Source organism: Notamacropus eugenii, chromosome 2 (genome assembly GCF_028372415.1).
Source record: "Notamacropus eugenii isolate mMacEug1 chromosome 2, mMacEug1.pri_v2, whole genome shotgun sequence".
In the NCBI taxonomy this organism is placed as follows: Eukaryota; Metazoa; Chordata; class Mammalia; order Diprotodontia; family Macropodidae; genus Notamacropus; species Notamacropus eugenii.
Window position 1 is genome coordinate 431,695,529 of NC_092873.1, and position 4,417 is coordinate 431,699,945.

General features: G+C 38.6%; 1 pseudogene; it reads right to left on the reverse strand.

The window, feature by feature from the left end:
- Window positions 1-278: 278 nt before the first annotated feature.
- On the reverse strand, window positions 279-1,964 carry LOC140529368 (actin, cytoplasmic 2-like; annotated as a pseudogene).
- Between the last annotated feature and the right edge of the window lie 2,453 nt (window positions 1,965-4,417).

The window sequence follows — 4,417 nt, forward strand, 5'->3', positions numbered from 1 at the left end:
AAATGCAAACTTTTTGGCAACTCAAGGTTGAGTAACTTAGCCCCATGACACTGGTGGAAAACAGTGGGTTAAGAAAAAAAAACTGGTTCCTAAGGGTTGGATTCAATATGTAATCCTGCTAGGATGGTGGCAAGATGCAACACACATTTAATAAACTCTTGCCAGCCTTAGGAGAGAAATTCTGCAAGTCAGCTCTTTTAAGATGCTGGAAATCTGACCTTTAGATACCTTGAACAGATCTGATGCTTTACAGAATTAAACTGTACAGCTGTCGAATGTCAACCAGCCAGTTACTATACTGCCATATTATCAGGTCAGTTCTCTATTGAACTTAACTTTTAGCCTTACCTGTCAAAATGAAGTGACCTGTATCAGGGTTTAGATCAAAGATATGTATGCTAAAATGTACACCAAGGGAACAACTGTTAACTTGAATACGAGGTCAAATCAGTAATGGTTCAACAATCTAAAAAGTGCTGATATTTGTCTAATATCAGATACAAACTTCCCCAAGTACAAATTTCTTTTCAAAGAAGGCTTATTCCAGTTTCATGAGGTGTATATTTGCCAGGGAAAATTTTTATTTTGTGAATACTCATGCAGCAAATGCTATGCATCTGCTAGCAGTCTATTTAGAAGCATTTGCGATGGACAATGGATGGGCCAGATTCATCATATTCCTGCTTGCTGATCCATATCTGCTGGAAGGTGGACAGAGATGCCAGAATAGAGCCACCAATTCAGACAGAATACTTATGTTCAGGGGGAGCAATGATCTTAATTTTCATTGTGCTAGGTGCCAGGGCTGTGATTTCTTTCTACATTCTGTCAGCAATACCAGGATACATGGTAGTACCACCAGACAATACTGTGTTGGAATATAGATCCTTTCCGGATATCAACATCACACTTCATGATAGAATTGAAAGTGGTCTCATGAATGCCACAGGATTCCATACCCAGGAAGGATGGCTGGAAGAGGGCCTCTGGACACCTGAACCTCTCATTGCCAATGGTGATCACCTGGCTATCAGAAAGCTCATAGCTCTTTTCCAGTGAAAAGGAGGAAGCAGTGGTGGCCATCTCCTTCTCGAAGTCCAGGGCAACGTAACACAGCTTCTCCTTGATGTCACAAACAATTTCCCTTTCAGCTGTGGTAGTGAAGCTGTATCCTCTTTCTGTCAGTATCTTCACGAGGTAGTCTGTCAGGTCATGGCCAGCCAAATCCAGACGAAGGATGGCATGGGGAAGGGCATAATCCTCATACATGGGCACAGTGTGGGTGACACCATCACCAGAGTCCATAACAATACCAGTGGTACGGCCAGAGGCATACAGAGACAACACAGCCTGAATAGCAACATACATGGCTGGGGTGTTGAAGGTCTCAAACATGAATTGTGTCATCTTCTCTCTCTTGGCCTTAGGGTTTAGGGGAGCTTCTGGTGTTCCTCAGGAGCTACATGAAGCTCGTTGTTGAAGGTATGATGCCAGATTTTCTCTATATCATCCCAGTTGGTAACAATGCCATGTTCAATGGGATATTTCAGAGTCAAGATAGATCTCTTGCTCTGAGCCTCATCACCAACATAACTATCCTTCTGCCCCATTCCCACCATGACACCCTGGTGTCTTGGGCATCCAACAATGGAGGGGAACACAGCCCGAGGAGCACCATCCCCAGCAAAGCCAGCTTTGCACATGCCAGAGCCATTGTCAATGACAAGAGCAGCAATTTCTTCTTCCATTTTTGTTTAATATGAGGCTGCACACTGTCCTAGTCTGAGAATTTAGAGCCAGGGGAAGGGAGGGGACAAATCCAGGGGTACGTACAAAGTAGCCTACAAGTGCTGCCTGCTACCACTGAGTGAGCAGATTAGGCTTACTCTGTTTGATCCCAGAGGATGGAACTAGGAGTGATGGATGGAAGCAGCCAAAAAAAAAAAAAGGCATATTTAGGTTCAATGTCAGGAAAAACTTTCTAACAATTAGAGCTTCTCAAAAGTAGATTGGACTTCCTAGGGAGGTGGTAGGGTCTCCCTCTTGTAGCTCTTTAGACAAAGTGGGGATGATCACTTGTCAGGCATAATTTAGTGGAGATTCCTTTCCTATATGAGTTGGACTAGATAGCTACTGAGGTCCTTTCCAACTCTCAAATTCTATTATTCTGTAATACTAGACCTCCCTTTAAAAAAATTATTTATTTTTAGTTTTCAACATTCACTTCCATAAGATTTCGAGTTCTAACTTTTCTCCCCTTCCTATTTCTCTCCCCATTCCCAATATAGTGGCTATACATATACATTCATAGTAAAAATATTTTCACATTAGTCATATTGTAAAGAAGAATTAGAACTAATGGGAGAAACCATGAGAAAGAAGAGATAAAAAAAGAGAGCAAATAGTATTCTTTGATCTGTATTCAGACTCAATGGTTCTTTTTCTGGGATGTGGATATTGTTTTCCATCATGATCTTTTGAAGTTGTCTTAGATCCTTGCACTGCTGAGAAGAACGAAGTCTTTCATAATTGATCGTGATACAATGTTGTTGTTACTGTGTACAATGTTCTCCTGGTTCTGTTTACTTCACTCAGCATCAGTTCATGTAACTCTTTACAGGTTTTCTGAAATCCATCTGCTTATCATTTCTTATGGAACAATAGTATTTCATCACATTCACATACCCCAACTTGTTCAGCCATTCCCCAGTTGATGGGCATTCCCTCAACTTCCAATTCTTGGCCACCACAAAAACAGCTGCTATAAATACAAAACCTCTCTTAATGCAGTCTCATTTTGTATTAGTTTTTTGGGCTCCCATATTACATTATGTATTCATATTGAACTATGAAAAATTCTTTTTCTCCTTAAATTTTATCTACATATGTTTCCTCCATCTTGTACTTATGAAGCTTTTTAACCCAAATATAAGACTTTAAAAATAACATTTAATCGTATTAGAGATGGCCTATCGTTTTAGCCTACTGAAGCTTTTTTGGATCCTGATTTTGTCGTCCAGTTAATTAATTGTTGCTTGCAGTTTGCATCATCTACAAAATATATAAGCATGTCTTCTCTGCTTTTATACAGGTGTTCTCAACAGGGAATTTTGCTGAAGAGTTTGTTTATGTAAATACAGATTGAAGAAAAGTTCTCTCTTGGTATCAGACATAGTGACTCTTGCCTGCACTCAGACACCAGAATTCCCTTACTTGTTCTTATACGTTGTATAACACATAAGTGAAGTCATTATGTGTCCTTGATTCAATTTTTGAGTGTATTCATAGACAATGAATGGACTTAATTTAACAGGAAAAATATTGATCTGGTCTAGCTTAGTGAAGTGTTCCACATGATCTTGAACTTGGATCCGTTGTGATTTAGAATAGACTATCAGTTAAAATGATCAAGTAGTGCTCCCCTGGGGATCATTCTTTGAATTTTAAATTCACGTAAATTATTATTATCTGATCTACATCTCTTCATCAAATTCAAAAGAATAACATGAAGGGCTATTATACTGTGGCTAAAATTTAGGTAGACAGCATCTGCATTTCCCTGATGTATCAGTCTAGAGATTCTTTCAAAAAAGTGAAATTAAATTTGTCTGGTATGACCTATTCTTGATGAAGTCATATTAAAGATTTGTGATCACCTCTCTTTCTTGTATATTCACTAACCATCCTCTTAAATAATGTATTCTAAAAGTTTGTCAGGAATTGAAATCAACAATATTGAATTATACTTCATATTCAATCCTACCTTGGGTTCTACTTCTCCTTTTCTTTCTAATCCTTTTGTTTCCTTCTTCATGCTAGTCCATGTCCTTATTATTTTTATTTAGGCTATCACAGTAACTCCTAACCGGTTTTCTTTTATATTTTCATCTATTCTAGTTTATTATACAAATTATTGACAGACTAATCTTCCTAATACACAGCTGACAGATGCAGCCAATTGCCTCACTTCAACTATTATTCCTGTATGGGTGACCTTCTAGACTTGTTCTTCTTGACTTCAGGGGACAGAACAAGGAGTAATGGGGGGACATTGCAGAAAGGTAGATTACAGTTTGGTTTCAAGAAAAACTTTTAATATTTACCATTTTTAAAAGTGAAATGGGCCACCTCAATAGTCCCATTTCATTAGTCTTCAAGCAGAGGTAAGATTACCACTTGTCGACTAGGTTGTAGAGAAAGTTCTTGATCAGATACTAGTTGGACTAGATGACTTTTGAGGTTGACTTTTAGATGTTGTGATAAGCATAGGGGATAGTGTTGTTGATGGGTCCTTTCTCCCCAAGATATGCTTTTCTCAATGATAGCTGTGGGGAAAGGCTACAAGTAAGAAATTTTATAATCAGCAGTACAGTCCTTTCTCACTTTTAGGAGTGCCAATGAATCAATGTTGCTCTAT